This window comes from Balaenoptera ricei, chromosome 1 (assembly GCF_028023285.1).
Source record: "Balaenoptera ricei isolate mBalRic1 chromosome 1, mBalRic1.hap2, whole genome shotgun sequence".
NCBI classification, from domain to species: Eukaryota; Metazoa; Chordata; class Mammalia; order Artiodactyla; family Balaenopteridae; genus Balaenoptera; species Balaenoptera ricei.
The window spans coordinates 121,011,336-121,028,856 of record NC_082639.1 but is presented as its reverse complement, the minus strand read 5'-3'; positions in this window follow the sequence as shown (position 1 = coordinate 121,028,856).

The following is a 17,521-nucleotide window of genomic DNA, read 5'->3' as shown; positions in this document are numbered from 1 at the left end:
GGGCTTTCACATTTGCTGTTTCCTCTGCTTAATGCTCTTGCCCCTGATCTTTACATGACTTACCCCTTAGCACTCAGGCATCTGCTTCAATGTCTCTTCCTTTGAGTGGGTTTCTCTTACAATCCTATCTGGATTTGTCCTTACAACTTACCCTTTTGACACTCTCTGTCATTTCTCTGCTTTCTGTTTTTCACAACAGTCATTACTATGAGAAATTATATTGTGTATGTAACAGGTTGTATAAGGAAATGTTTCCGTTGCCTTAGATTTGTCTGAGTTTGCAGAATGAAATCAAGGGATGTTAATTGCTGATATATTCTAAAAAAGTGCCAGATCTTTGTGTATATCTGTAAGGGGACAATTTAACAATTATCCAGCAGCCCTTAGCCATTCATGCATGTCAAGGGCATGTGAGATGATGGATGAGAGGAAGACTAGAGAAGAAGTATCTCTCTAAAGAGAGTTGCCAATGGCTATGCTGGGCGTTGACTCCCTCCCTTCAGGGGAAGGAGAACTCCCCCTTTAACATAAGCCAAGTAAATGGTCTACAAGAAAACCGCTCAGCAAATGTGACCTGTGTCCTGGGATCTTGGTGCGGGCAGGAGATTGGTGGACATAGGGACCAGTTCCAGATTCCTGCCTGTAGAGACTCAAGGGTTGGATCCAGAGTGACTGGCTGGACCCACTCAGAAAGCAGAGTGAGCAGGAAGGGCCACAGTGAGGGCAAGCCTCCTTTGCTGATGGCAGGACCAAGATAATCATACCTTTCAGCAGACCAGGTAGACCTGAATCACATATCCAGCTTTTAATCTTATTGAAGAGGACTTTTCCCAAGAGGGTTTCCTGCCAGTGGAAGGCACCCAGCAGAAAGGCTGGAAGTGTGGTGTGGACCATCACAGCAGGGGTGTGGGTTAGAAGAGTAAGTGAGTGGGTAGGGTCATAATGGTCATAAGTTTGGAGGTCACCTGATTGGGAGGAAATTCTTCTAAAGGTCTCCAGAGAGATGAGATCATCAAAGGAACTACAAAGAGTCCCATAAGAGAAAGAACCAGGCTAGATCTGAAGTAGGTCTCTTGTGAACAGCATATATTATATGTTTCTTATTTTTATATCCATTCAGCCAGTCTATGTCTTTTGGTTGGAGCGTTTAATCCATTTACATTTAAGGTAATTATCAATATGTATGTTCTTATTGCCATTTTATTAATTGTTTTGGATTTGTTTTTGTAGGTCTTTTTTCTTCCTTTCATCTTTTGTTCTCTTCTCTTGTGATTTGATGACTTTCTTTAGTATTGTGTTTGGATTCCTTTTTCTTTTTTTTGTGTATATCTGTCATAGATTTTTGGTTTGTGGTTACCATGAAGTTTTGATATAGCAGTCTATATATATACATGATTGTTTTAAGTTGCTGATCTCTTAGTTTTAAATGCATTGCAAATATCCTGCATTCTCTTCCTCTCAGGATTACTGGTTTAGATATCATATTTGTGTGTGGATGGTTCTACCTTTACTGTGTGTTTGCCCTTACCAGTGAGCTTTCTGGTTTCGTAACTTTCTTGTTTCTAGTTGTGGCCTTTTCTTTTCCACCTAGAGAAGTTCCTTTAGCTTTGTTGTAAAGCTGGTTTGGTGGTGCTGGTTTGGTGGCTACAGTACCATTGAACTAAGACCTATCCTGCTCCTTAACTGTGTCCTCACTTTCCCCTCCTCATTATCCACCAACCCTGAAGGAATAGGTGGTAACAAAATGAGGAGTGAAGAGAACTAAAGAAACAGAGGGGAAACTCACTAAGTACCCCGCCCCTTTCCTGCTGCCCAATTCTTAGCCCAAGATGGAGGATACACTAAAAACCTAAAAATTGATGAGAGTGATATTTTGATATTAAGTTGGATTAGACTTTAAAATTTTTGAAAATGAGACTCATTCAATAATATGTGGAAATGAAGAGAAAATGTATGCTGGGTGCCCTAGATATCATTCAGTGGTCAGGAAGAAAGCTTCAGCATAGCATATGAAACGAGTTTATGATGATTAAAATGAGCTTATGATGATTTTTGCTGCACACTCCATGGAATCTAGTTCGTTAAATAAACTTGTTGCACACGCACACGTACACATATACACACACAGATTTATTTATTATGTATTTCCTGTCTCTTACATCAGAAGGTAAACTCCATGAGGGCAAGGCCTTTGTCTTCTTTGTTCACTGTTGTATCCCAGTGTTTAGAAGAATGTTGGCACCGTGGAGCTGCTTGATGTTTTTTTCCTTGAAAAATGAATTCTAGAAGGATGGAAATAAACGATTTTTTTCCCCCTGGATATTATAATTCCTTAGGGTAGCACTATTCTGGCTCAGGACTCCCATAGAAAACATATCCTTGTAGAGTCCTCTGAGTTGGCTGGAGAGGAGGAGTGGGCAGGGGAGTGGAAAGTTCTGAAGCAAATGCACCTACTAGCTGTGTGTCTGACAGATCACTTAACTGCCATGAGCCTCACTTTCCTTGTCTGTGGAATCAGGATTCCATCATCTACCTGACAAGGTCATGGTGAGGATTATATTCATAATGCACTCAGTTTCTGGTTCATTGTGCCTACTAACAGTTCATCCTCCCCTTCTCTCCTGCAGAAAGAATACTGCCTTGTTCGGCCTTGCTGAGGTTTTCCTGGTAGACAGAACCACTGAACTTCTGAATTCAGAAGGCTGACTATGATTTGCAGCAGGAGCAATGTTTTCTCTGGGAGTTCTCGGCCTCGAAGGTGATGGATGGGCACCTCTCAGGCATAGTTCCTTGATCAATAAGCCATAAAGTCTCATTATTTTGTTAGATCCATTGATCAAATCCATTGAATTTGTCCCAACTCTTTTATTGTGAAGGCAAGGACTGGTGATGTTCAGTTTCTCTCTCCTTGCTACATTCTTTCTTCATCTGGCTTTGGGGTGATTTGCAGCAGTGTGGAAAAGGCCAGAAGTGGAGAATGAAAGTTACCATCCCCAACATTGAAGGAAAAAGGCTTATTTTGGTTGCTTCATAATGAAGCAGTGTGGTTTCTCTCTTTGGTCTTTTAAGAGGTTCCTCAGTATACAGTACTCCCCCATTATCCCCAGGGGATATGTTCCAAGATCCCTCAGGCCCTCATGGATGCCTGAAACCGCAGGTGGTACCTAACCCTATATATACTATGTTTTTTCCTATACATACATACCTTTGATAAAGTTTAATTTATAAATTAGGCACAGTAAGATATTCTAATAATAAAATAGAACTAATAATAAAATAGAACAATTATAACACTAAGTTATGTGAATGCGATTGTTCTCTCAAAATATCTTACTGTGCAAATTCAATGCCTTTTACATCTTAACTAAGCACTTAACACACACTGTGGCTGTAATTTTTGCAGTTTGAGGTGTGACAGCAAAACTAGCACAAATTTCTTTTTCTTCTTCACAACTTTACAGATAGAAGATTTGTTCTTACCTTAGATCTTAGCAATTCCAGCACATGATTTTTTTCCTTTCCTTATTACATTGAGAACTTTCATCTTTTCACTTAAAGGAAGTACTTTGTGCTTGTCTTTGGCGTATCCAAATTGCCAGCATCACTACTCCTGGGTTTTGGGGCCATTATTAAGAAAATAAGAGTTACATGAACACAAGCACTGCGATCTTGCAACAGTCGATCTGATAACTGAAAGGGCTACTAAGTGGTTAATGAGCAGGGTATGTTGGACAAAGGAATGATTCACATCCTGGGCAGGACAGAGCTGGACAGCGCAAGACTTCATCATGCTACTCGAAAGTTGCACAGTTTAAAACTTTGGAATTGTTTTTTTCCGTTTCCATTTAATATTATTGGAATGTGGATGACCTGGGGTAACCATGGAAAGTGAAACCACGGATAACGGGGGACTACTGTACTGGCTACGGTGCACCTTTGCCTTTTTTGTATTCATTCATTCATTCATTCATCTGTCCAATCATTCAATAAATATCTAGTATGTGTTAAGTACCCTGGGTGGGTTATATTTGCAAGGCTGTTTGTTTTTTCTATAAGGGCCAACTGGGTTTAGGTTCCCAGGAAACTGTGAGATTTTCTAGGTACATGGCACATGGCATTTCCTCAATTTTTATTGTTGGATGAGTGAATTGAATTGCTTCCAGGAGTAATTTGTTAGGCAGAGCTTCTATTCACTCATTTAACAAACTTTTACAAATTACTTTCTAGTGCAAATAATAATACCTAGCTTTTAGGGTTGTCTTGATGATAAAAGAATATATAGATTCTCTAGCACATTTTCAGGTACAAAATAAATTCTTAATAACTGGTAGATATTATTATCATTATTGTCTCCTGATAGATTTGAGTTATGGCAAGTGAATGTCACTTACTATTTATTTGGTTGGTTTATTTTAGAAAATCCTCTTGCTGAGAATCTCTGGCTCCTACACAATAAATAAAATGGCTCAATTAAATATATTCTTAGTATCTTATTTGATGACTCCTTTTTACCCTGTCCTCCTAACACATACACAGTTATTTAGTTCAAGAAGAATAGCACCATCATAGAATTACCCAGCCCTCTGTTATCCTAGAAAGGAAAGGTATAATCAAGTCTTATCTTGGTGAGTAAAATACACTCATCCTTGGAAATAGAGACATTTAGCTTCCTGTGTAAGGCAAGCTGCCTCAGGTAGCTAAACATCTCTTTTTTCCAATGAGAATCTTATTCACTCTCTTTAGAAGCGAATCTAATATTCAGTAATTAGTTTGTGTTGTTTATAGAGTAGTTTTCCACAGAAGATTTCCAAAAAAGAACTAAAATTGCACTTACTTTTAAATATTTCGTGTTAAAAGGGGAAAACCTGAAATTTATTTTATTTATATTTTCTTCTCGCCCACCCCATCCTGGTCCTCCTCTGCTCATTTTATTATTTCAACTACCAAATGATTTTCAGACACCCTCTACCTATGTAGTACTGTGCTTGCTTTGTCTTCTCCGGGCTTTTTTGGTCATGATCCTCCTTTCATTTGAATATATTCCCTACCTTTCCACTTGAGATGTCTTCCACGAACTCTATTCCAGTTTAAGGGTCTTTCCTATGAGCTTCCATATTCCCCAGTGCTTACTTTTATTTTGTTTTTTTCCCTGGGTCTCATTAACTTTTCTTAAAAATTGAAATATATATAGTTGATGTACAATATTATATAAATTACAGGTGTACAATATAGTGATTCACAATTTTTAAAGGTCATACTCCATTTATAGTTACTATAAAGTATTGGCTGTATTTCCTGTGTTGTACAATATTTCTCTGTAGCTTATTTTATATATAATAGTTTGCACCTCTTAATCCCCTACCACTACATTGTTTCTTCCCCCAGTGCTTACTTTTATTAATGCACTATTCATTCTACATGGGAAGTACAGAAATACCAGTGTGCTTCCCCACTAAGCTATGTCACTTGAGGTTGGGGACACTGGTTTGTAATCCTGGTGTCCCATACAGTTAGTTTCTCAAATAGTAGTTGCTCATCAAATATCTACCAAATGAATGCATGCTTGAATAAATGAATGACTGGTTGCTGGTGTGCAGCACAAAGGAAAACAAAACATGAGATAATTATTCGGTACTTGAGGAAAGGAGACACTTGTGGAAAGAAGATAAACAGTCATAAGAATGTTAGGGATATTTTACTCCAAGACATGGTGTATTTTGAATGTCAATTAGTGGTAAATAAACTGAGTGCTCTTGTTTCATAGAAGACAGAGTCTGTGTGAGTTGAGATGGTAACTAGTTTCATAGAGAAAGTGGCATTTAAGATGAGTCTTAAAGGATGCATCAGAGTTAAATATAATCATAGAAATCCAATAATTGGCACTGAAAGTAATGAATTACATAAACTTGAGTTGTCCACTTTTAATTTCACTAGAATTCTATCCCCAGCTGGAAAAATATCAAGGTATTGTTAATGAATACACAATGGCTATGAATAAAGTACTTTGAATAACATTCAAGCTATGTCAAATACTTTTATATTCAGTGGGTCCTGTTAGAGATACCATCAATATTAATAAGAAAAGTAATGGTGTCTACAGACGTATAGATTTGGAATTATGTAAAGCTTGTTTGGAAAAAGACCCTCAAAGCCCCATGTTTCATAACTTGTTTTCACACTGTCCAATATACACAAGGAAGCAAAGCTTTCTGTACATATATATGCTTGGAATTAAACATTTTCACAGATTTTTCAGAAATTGTATGAAAGGCTGTGATTTTAGAAATTTATAGGGGCAAAGAAGGGTTCAAGGCTACAAACCTATGACAAGTGAGCAGGGAGTAACTGAGGGAATGAGTTACTAAGGAACAACATCATTATGGGGTCAGAAATTGTAGACCTATTGTTAAATGAGGCATGGGACATAGCCGCTGCCAAAGTTTTAAGTTAATTGCTGGCACCTCTCTTTGTGCATTTGATCAGACATGAGAGGGAGAAATTCCTCTTGCCCTTCATAAACTGTCAACAAGCCAAATGAAATATGTGTCTTGAGAGCAAATGCAAACCTAGTGAGAGAGGAACATGATGCAATGATTTAGGCACCTGGAAAACATAGCTCTTTCCCCATTATACTTATTTTTTATATTAAAGTAATGTACAGATTGTGTACTTGAAAGGATACATTTGGACTGTCTTCATAAGATTTTCTTCAACTTGACAGTCAAGCAATATATAGCCGTCTCTGAAGTGACCATATGTGGATTTTCCCATTTGTGAATTATCTGTGGCACATTTTCCAACTCTGATGGCCTAACCCTGTTACTCAGCATATTTAGAACTATTCCTCCCAGCTCAGAAAATGAAGAACTCATTTGAATATGAACCCAAGCAAAATGCAAGTCTGCAGGTCAATGCACTGCTAAAACAGAAAACTTTCATGTGGTACATTTTCAAAGCCCTCTAGCAGAATAAATGGATTCCTTTATATTCCTATAGCAATTTTTACCAACTTCTATTATAACATTTATCACATTTTATTACAGTTTTTCATTTGCCTGCCTGATGCTCTAGGCCTATAGTAAAGGGAGGTTTTAAATTTATTTTTCTTCCCTTAGCCTCAAATTCTATATATGGTATTCTGTAACTTTTTGTCAAATTAATTAATTAATTAATTAAAGTACAAATGAATGAGTAAATAATGTTTTGCATGATTGAAACCAACGTATGGCTCCTGCTAGGATATAGAGAATTGTCTGTAAATAACTTATATTTCACAGTATTTAGAGCTGCAGAACATCTTAGAGAATATCTGGCACGATATATTTTTAAGCTTTATTTTTTTTTTCTTTAAGTGAAATAATTTTAATTTTAATAAAATATTATTTGGAACTTTTTCAAGTATGAGGCAGAGGGGTGTAAAACTGACATAGGCAAGGAAGAGATGAACAGCGCTGCATTCCATCCTCTGGCTACTCCTCTGGTCAGACCAGAGCCCTGTCCCCAGCACAGAACCTCTTTGCCAGTAACAACCTTGCCAGTACAACTTTATAGCTTTTCAGATGAAGCCAGAGTTTATTGGAGTTCCCCAAGTTTATTCCCCAAGCCAAGACTGGAACTCAGTCCCTGTGAAAAAACAATGCTTTTTCAACTATACCATGTTTTTACCTCATTATTATTTCTGTGGTTGTTTCAGATGCCCCACACTCTCACTCCCCTTCAGTGAGTCAAAGGAAAGACAGCAGACTGTAACATCAATTAGTTTGAACAGGGCAGACCCATGTGACTAAAATGTTGCCATCTTGGTTTTGTGTCTAGCATACAATCACCCTGAGTGGGGGACCCTGTGGTGTGGCTGAGAGCTTATTGGAGAGGATGCTTTGCAAGGGCAGACATGATTTCTTAACCTGAATATGCATTAATTCTCCCCTGGGCAAGAGTGGTTCAACCAGCTCTGGTCTATGTGGTCAAGGGGAATTGGTGTAAGAAAGATAACAGAGAATCCAAAACTTCAGAGCAGCTTGGCATCTCTTGATCCTTTCTTCTCTTCTAAACTTTCATCTGGGTCTTGTAAAGGTAACCAAAGTGACAGTCTTATCTTACCTGATACAGATGCAAACAAATAATTATAAGAATGATGATGGCAATGATAAGGATAGTAATAATTACAAGTTGAAGTGCATGTTTTAGTGAACAGAGTGTGGAACACTATATTTCATAGTATCACTAAAGCAATTTTGTGAGGTGAGAGAGCAAGCATATGAAAAAAAACAATGAAACTGAAGATGAATGTTAAAAGGACTTATTCAATGTGACACAACAAATGGCAGAAATGAGAATGAAACAAGGTGTGTTTTCCTTTATATTAATACAATACAATCATGACACCACAGCATTTTAACTGCAGCAAGCAGCCAGTGGTTTCCAGTAGTCTCTGCAACACTGAGCTTTGTAATCCTTCTTCCCTTCCTCCTTCCATTCCCTCCACCACTTCTTCCTCACTGTCTCAGTAAGGATTCAATCAGGGAAGCTGAACTACTATGAGTATAATGAAACAGAGAATTTGTCATAGGAATTAGTCTTTACACAAATGTGGGAGCCAGTGGGGAAGTAAAGGTCAAATAAAGACAGCAAGAGATCCGAGAGAGGTTGGTAACCAGCACCAGTACAGCTGAACAAATCAAAGCTTGCAGGGAAATCTGAAGCAAGACACATCTAGGTGCCACAGGAGGACCACAAAAGGGCCCGGAATAGAAGTCTCTAAAAGGTTGTTGGTCCTCCATGGCTACTGCCTCTATAAATTCATAGCAAAGTTTCTGGTGGGGCTGGAGTGGTCACAAAGACAAGCTGTCAGAAAGAAGAGCTAGACATGAAATGGGGACGAGACAGGGAAAATCGGAACTTGTCAGTGTCTCTGCATCTGCCTATCACCACCTCTAACCAATGGAGACCTCTATACAGTAACGGCCGCTTCACTTCCACCTCCCCAAACTCATGAAACTGCACTTTTGGCCAATTAACATCCAGAACCATACAGAGAAGAGGATATTGAGATATGTGGTTCCCGGTGTGAACAAATTGCTATGGAACAATCCAGCATACTCCTGCACCTCTACACTTTATTGGTCACACAATTTTGTACAACTGAAACATGTGCCTTCTATACAGAGTCAACTACTAAAACCTTAACACTTTTAGAGAGAAATAGGAGAATACCTTTGTGACATTAGCATAGGCAAATATTTCTTAAACAGACCCCAAAAGCCATAACCATAGAGGGCAAATTTAAAAATTTGAAATCATAAAAATTTAAACCTCTAAAGAGAAAACACTGTCCAAATGGGTCAATAAGTACAATACAATATAATACAAATAAAAAAAAAAAGCAATAGAGAAGCAACAAACTGGCAGAAAATCTTCTCAATACACATGTCAGTGACAAAGGACCTTATTCAGACTATACAAAGAACCCCTGCAAAACAATAAAAAAAAAGACAACTCAGTGAAAAATGAGCAAAAGTTATCGATACTACACAAACGAAGACATACAAGTGACTAATAAACACACAAAAAATACTCAACATTTTTAGCCAGTAAGGAAATGTAAACTGAAATCACAGTGAGATACCATTATACACTCACTAAAATGGCTACAAAGACTAACAAAATCAAATGATGGTCAACATGTGGAACAACTGCAATTCTAATCCATTGTTGTTGGAATGTAAAACAGTACACATTTTATGGCAATCAGGTTGAAAGTTTTGCATGAAATTAAACATGTGCCCATGTTGTGACCCAGAAATTTCACTTCTAGACATTTAGCTAAAGACATAAAAATGTAAACACAAAAAGACTTTGTATAAGCATGATCGTAGTAGCTTAATCACAATAGCTCCAAATTGGAAGCGAGCCCAATGTCCATCAATAGGAGAATGGATAAACAAGTTATTATATATTCATCCAGGGGAATACTTCTCAGTAATAAAAAGGCACAGACTACTGATACAAAAACATGGATGAAGTTCACAAGGGTTATGAGAATGGAAGACTCCAGATATAAAGAGTGCATGCTGAATGATTCCCTTTATGTGAAATTCTAGAACAGTTAAAAATAGTCTATGCTGAAAGAGATATGAAGAGTGTTTGCCTCTGGGAGCAGGGTTTGTGGGGATTGATTAGGAAGAAATAAGAGGAAACTGGGGGTGTTGGAAAGTTCTTATTTGGATAGGCTGCAGAGTGCTTGAGTTTGCACATTTATCAAAACTCATTGAACTATAAAACTTATGAACTGTACATTTGAGTATATGTATACTATGCTTCAATACAAAAATTTTTTTAAAATAATAAAAGAAATCTATATTGTATTTGTGTACTTGAGCATAATGTGAATGCATTTTCTGATCCTGCTACGCTTCACTGTGGTCCACCTCTATGTCAAATTTTAAAAGCACAGATTTTGGCACCAGAATACATAAGTTTAAAATCCAAATTCACCATTTTTTAGCTGGGTAATTGTAGGGCTGTCATTTATACTCTTTAAGGCTCAGTTTTCTTTTTTTTTTTTTTTTAAATTAATTAATTAATTAATTTTATTTTTGGCTGTGTTGGGTCTTCGTTTCTGTGCGAGGGCTTTCTCTAGTTGCGGCAAGTGGGGGCCACTCTTCATCGCGGTGCGCGGGCCTCTCACTGTCGCAGCCTCTCCCGTTGCGGAGCACAGGCTCCAGACGCGCAGGCTCAGTAGTTGTGGCTCACGGGCCTAGTTGCTCCGCGGCATGTGGGATCTTCCCGGACCGGGGCATGAACCCGTGTCCCCTGCATTGGCAGGCAGACTCCCAACCACTGCGCCACCAGGGAAGCCCAAGGCTCAGTTTTCTTACCTGTAAAATGGTGATAGTAATATTACCCACCTTGCCAGGTTCTTGTGAGGACTAAATGAGATAATGTATGTGAAGAGCTTATCACAGAGCCCAGAGCTGCAGTGTCCAACACTGTAGCTACTAACTACATGTGGCTAATTAAATTGATTATAATGAGATAAAATTAAACATTCAATTACTCAGTCACACTAGCCATATTTCAAGTGCTCGGTAGCCACACGTGGTTAGTGTCATCTTTATAGATACAGAATATTTCCATTATCAGAGAAAATTCTATTTGTATAGTGCTGTCATAGAGCATAGAAGTGCTAAATAAATATTAGCTATAATTCCTATTAAGAGAGAAAAAACTTCCCTTAAAGACTTCGCATTTTATTGGAGAAATTAGACAATGAAACATGAAAACAATGTGATTAAATGCTACAACTTTGAGGGATACTATGGTGTGAGGGAGAAGGACCTTCCTTAGGGAAGGGCAGGTAAGCATCAGTAGGAGAAACCCTTGAACTGTCATAAGCTGATGGTGGGCTCATCAAGATAAATACCTATAGGAAGTTTGGTACTAGAGCAAATTCTGGGAACACTGAGCATATGCAAGCAGCCGGCTCTCACCCTTTACTGGGAGAGCATCCTTAAAGAGGCCAAGAGAACCGTGCTGGGATGGGAAGAGTAGAGAGAAGAGTAGGAAGGCATTCTGAACAGAAAAATCTGCTCATACTCAACAAGAGAAGAAAAGAGACTAATAAGAGGTTCTGCTGCCTACAACAAATAGGCTTTGGGTAAATTGTTGGGGTGGAATGACAGGACCAGAGGATAAAGAGGTGGGTAGGGCATAAATGAAGAAAGGGCATTTTGTGCCATGCCAATGCATGATTTGAAAGATAAATTTATTTAATTATTTAAATTTGTACTATATTCATATGGTCCAACAACCAAAATGTATAAAAGGAAATATAGTAAAAAGTACACACACATAATAGGTAACTACTCCTCTCTGTTCCTTATTTAATCTTCCAAAGTTTATTTTATCACATGTAAACAAATACAAATGTGTGTGTGTATTTCCCCTTTTTAATATAAGCAGATTTTGTACTATTCTGCCCCTTGCCTATTTTCACACAAGATGAAGATCTTTCCATATAGGTATACACAAAACTATTCGATATTTTCTTTTTATCCTTTGCTTTCTTCTTTTTTTTAAACAGCAACATAAAATTCTATTATATGGGTATATGATATTTATTTAACAGTCTCCTATTAAAGGATATTTATGTTTCTAATCTTTTGCTTTTGCAAAAAAGTGCTCTAACCAATAACTGTGTACATGAATAAGTTCTCCAGTGTGAGTGTGTGCCTATAAGATACATTTTTCTTTTACTTCTTTATTGGAGTATATTTGCTTTACAATGTTGTGTTAGTTTCTGCTGTATAACAAAGTGAATCAGCTATATGTATACATATATCCCCATATCCCCTCCCTATCCCACCCACCTAGGTGGTCACAAAACACCTAACTGATCTCCCTGTGCTATGCAGCTGTTTCCTACTAGCTATCTGTTTTACATTTGGTTGTGTATATATGTCAATGCTACTCTCTCACTTTGTCCCAGCTTACTCTTCCCCCTCCCGGGGTCCTCAAGTCCATTCTCTAGTAGGTCTGCGTCTTTATTCCCATCCTACCTCTAGGTTCTTCATGACCATTTTTTTTTTTTCTTAGATTCCATATATATGTGTTAGCATACGGTATTTGTTTTTCTCTTTCTGACTTACTTCACTCTGTATGAGAGACTCTAGGTCCATCCACCTCACTACAAATAACTCAATTTCGTTTCTTTTTATGGCTGAGTAATATCCATTGTATACATGTGCCACATCTTCTTTATCCATTCATCTGTCGATGGACACTTAGGTTGCTTCCATGTCCTGGCTATTGTAAATAGAGCTGCAATGAACATTGTGGTACATGACTCTTTTTGAATTATGGTTTTTTTAGGGTATATGCCCAGTAGTGAGATGGCTGGGTCATATGGTAGTTCTATTTTTAGTTTTTTAAGGAACCTCCATACTGTTCTCCATAGTGGCTGTATCAATATACCTTCCCACCAACAGTGCAAAAGCGTTCCCTTTTCTCCACACCCTCTCCAGCATTTATTGTTTGTAGATTTTTTTATTGATGGCCATTCTGACCAGTGTGAAGTGAAGATACATTTTTTGAAATGAAGCTGCAGGTCTCTGTGTTCATGATTTGGAGGGATATTGCCACATTGCTTTCCAAGGATTTTTCCAGTTTACATTCCCACTGGCACTGTGCAAAAGTGCCAGTTCCTTACAGCTTCCTCAGTAGAAATGCTATGAAACTTTTTTGTCTGTTTGTTTTGCATTTGTTTTGTCAATGTGACAGGTGAATCCATGTCATTTTAATATGCATTTCTCTTATTATGTATGTGTAAGAAACATTTGCTTTTTTCCTTTCCCGAGAGACATCCGTTCATATCCTTTGCCCATTTTTTATTGTTAAGCATTTTGATTTGAACTTTCTTCTTCTCCTGGCAGTAGTCTTTGAAGAGATGCTGATGTGATCAGATTTGCATTTTAGAAAGTTATCTTTAGCAGAGGCCTTGAGGAGAGTGGGCTGAAGCTAGGAGAGACAGGAGGTAAGAACACTAAGAAGAGGAATATAATTCATGTTAAAAGTTCAATGACACATACTAAGGGTTAGAAACTAGTGCACTTGGAATGGAAAGGAAGGAGCAAATTCCTGAGATAATTGGAAGATGGAGCAAAACAGATTCAATTGGTGGGTTGCTTGGGGTTAAGAGAAGGACAGGAGTCTAGGAAGTCTCTCAGGCTTCTGATTTGGGGGACTGAGTGGCCAGCAACTGGGACAGACGGTTCCAAAGCAGGAGCAGATTCTAGAGGGAAGCTGCAATGTCCCTGCGGAATGTCTGTTTGGTTTAGCACATCCAGAATTTTAGAAGAGAGGTCAAAAGTAGATCTGGAGATGTGAGATGTCTATATATACTATATGTAGATATATAGATATGCTTATTAATCTGAGGTCCTTTTGGTAACCCTGTTAGTGGGGAAAGAAGGAGCAGATGTATCTGCGTTAGAAATTCTTGTAACCGTTTTAACAAGTGGGTAAGATTCAGTTATAATTAGCATATCCTTTGTTTGAATGCAAATGTTGTTTCTAAAACTCCTCATTCTCAACTAGGCTAACACTTCCCTTGTTTCCAGCAGTAACTTGCTGGGCAAATCCTTTCTTCACTATTACCGGCAACATTCTATTACATATGTTCTAGGAAACATATGCTTCATATGCCAAGCTGACTCTAGTTCAAAGCAGCAGTGTTTGTGACTCTGAGCAGGAGGGCCCTCTCAGTCCCCATTGGGCTCCCATAACCCTCAGGGTATTTTCTATCTTTCTAACAATCACACTCTTCTAGGGGAGACTGGCTGAGTTGAACATATCTGAAGAATATCTATTTAGTTCATACAATGTCTTATTTGGCTTTGTGTTGCCAGAATACAGCATAGGGCCTGGCACACAGTAGGTGCTCAAGAAGTGGTCATTGAAGGGAGAAAATACTGACAGATACTTAACAAATGTCAGGCATTTGTAGTAAACTGCCTTTCTTTTCATTTCTCTCACCCTCTTTTACAGTCGACAAAACTCAGGAATATTAAACAAAGCCCTCCCACCTCTGACTCACCAGTGAAACTTCTGACCCCTCCCTACAAAATAATCAGATGTAGTTTGCTCTAGATTGGGCATAGGAGAGAATTGCTAAACTGAGGTTAAATTGTATCACTACCAAACTGTTTCAACTCTTACTTTACCACAAAGTATAAAGCAACATTAAACACTACCTATCTCTCCCAAACATCATGTCCAAAACACCTTTTCCTAAATTTACAAATTTAGAAAGAATCATGACAGATTATTTAGGAGCTGGGGTGGGCTGTTGGAGGGGAAGATGTAGGGAATGCATAATTACTGCATGGTGCTTTTTTTCCCTCCCACTATTTTACTAGCAAGATGCTTGGTCTCCACAAATTACTTCCCCTACATTTACTTTAAACTTCTAGTCAAGGTGGACTTATTAGTCTCCTTATATCTTGAGTTTTTCATTTCCTGCTTGCTTTTTGTTTTGTTTTTATCGTGGGATAACATACATGTACAGAAATGTATAACTCATGAGTGTCCAGCTGAATGAATTCTCCCAGAGTGAATACCCCCATGTGAGCAGCAACATAGATCAAGAAATAGAACACTACTAGCCCCCCACTACACCAGAAGCTTCTTCTGGTGCCTCCTCCCGGTCACGACCCCTTCTGTCTCCCAAAGGTGATCACAGCCACTATCTTGATCCTAACACCACGGATGTTGCCTCTTGGCATGTTATATAAATGGAATTGGATATAATATGTTCTCTTTTATGTCTAGTGTTTTTGCTCAAAACTATACATGTGGGCTTCCCTGGTGGCGCAGTGGTTGAGAATCTGCCTGCCAATGCAGGGGACACGGGTTCGAGCCCTGGTCTGGGAAGATCCCACATGCCGCGGAGCAACTGGGCCCGTGAGCCACAACTACTGAGCCTGCGTGTCTGGAGCCTATGCTCCCAACAAGAGAGGCCACTATAGTGAGAGGCCCGCGCACCGCAATGAAGAGTGGCCCCTGCTTGCCGCAACTAGAGAAAGCCCTCGCACAGAAACGAAGACCCAACACAGCAAAATAAAACCCCTCTCTGTAATTGCTAAAAGGAATAGACAAAAAATATCAGTAAAACACGTAAAAAAAAAAATTAAAAACAAACAAACAAACAAACAAAAAAACTATACATGTGAGGTTCATCCATGGTATTGCATTTAGAGTTGGTTCATGAATTTTATTGCTGTATGGTATTATATAAATATACCATAGTATATCCATTCTTCTGATGAAAGAAATTTGGGTTATTTGGAGTTTTCACCTGTTGTGAATTGTGCTTCTGTTTGCATTCTTGTCTATGTTATTGTTTTTGGTCTTTCCTTTTCTTGAACTTCCCTCTCACCCTGCCCCCACCTCCTCAGCTCTGCCCCGAAATACTTTAATTCCTAACTCAGATTTCCCTAATTACACTGGCTGTCAATGAGCTTCCCCATCCCCTCAAAGCTTCCACCTTTCTACTTTCTTAAAGTACATCTTATATGACATGAAATGGTTCCTTATATTAAAGCCATTTATATATGTGAATTATTTCTATTAGATTGTAAGCTCCTGAGGGCAGCAAATGTCTCACTCTTCCTGTTATTTCCAAGTGCAGTGTCTTCCTTATAGTAGAAATTCAATAAAGATTCAGTTAGTGAATGAATGGATGAATTAGGAAAATTTCTCCTTGACATGGTGATATTGAATTAATTTGATTAAATATGCCCCATTTTCATGATAGGCTGATCAGCAATAAGATCTATGGTCAAACTGTTAAGATATAGTTTTTTTTTTTCCCAATTCAACTGTAAGAGTCATATGGTCGGGCTTCCCTGGTGGCGCAGTGGGTGAGAATCTGCCTGCCAATGCAGGGGACACGGGTTCGAGCCCCGGTCTGGGAAGATCCCACATGCCGCGGAGCAACTAGGCCCGTGAGCCACAACTATTGAGGCTGCGCGTCTGGAGCCTGTGCTCCGCAACAAGAGAGGCCGCGAGAGTGAGAGCCCCGCGCACCGCGATGAAGAGTGGCCCCCGCTTGCCACAACTAGAGAAAGCCCTCGCACAGAAACTAAGACCCAACACAGCCAAAAATAAATAAATAAATTAATTAATTAAAAAAAAAAAAGAGTCATATGGTCAACACTTAAAAATATCTAAGAATTAGATTTTAAAAATCAGGAATTATGGTACTCTTAGATGAAAAATCTATAAATTGTTTCATATGCCACTCTGTAAATCCTTGGCCATATTGTTAAAAAAGTATTTCTGTAGTTGGTATTCTTTCAACAAATAATTATTTTGTACTTACTATGTGCCAGGTGTCATGCTAGACCCACAATATGCTCTCTATTTATTTCACATATTAACAGAAAAAGGGTCAGAATATTCTTACTAAAGGACTATTTTGAATTCTTTATTATGTCCATGATTTAGCTTTGAGTAGCTTCTTTCAGACAAAGAAGCTCAGGACATATTATGCTGCACAGAATTAATTAAGATCAAGAGGCAAAGAGACAGAAAAAGAAGTGGAAATGTTGGTGTTTGGGGGATGTTAATCACTCACCAGTCTCTGTTTTGGCTTCTAAGCAATTAAGAACAGACGAGAAGCCAAATAGAGGCTGCGATATTGGCTTTTTAATTGCTTAGACTGGATTGGGGAACACAACAAAACCTTCTGTGTCTCGCTCCCTAATGAATGTACTCACCCCAGTCACAGGCAGAGAAATTAGAAATGAGGAGGCCTTCCCCTCAGGTAAGGATCCAGCCACTGAGAACTAATCCCTCAGGGTCAGGAAGCAGAAAAAAGCTCACTTCATTGAAAGCCAGGTTGGTTTTGAGTGATAAAGAGCAAGATAGGGTAGAGCTTGCTTTATAACTTTATTTTTTTGCTCTTGGGCTGTCAGTCTGTCCCCAACCTCAGCAATTTGGTAATAATTTCTCTGATAATCGT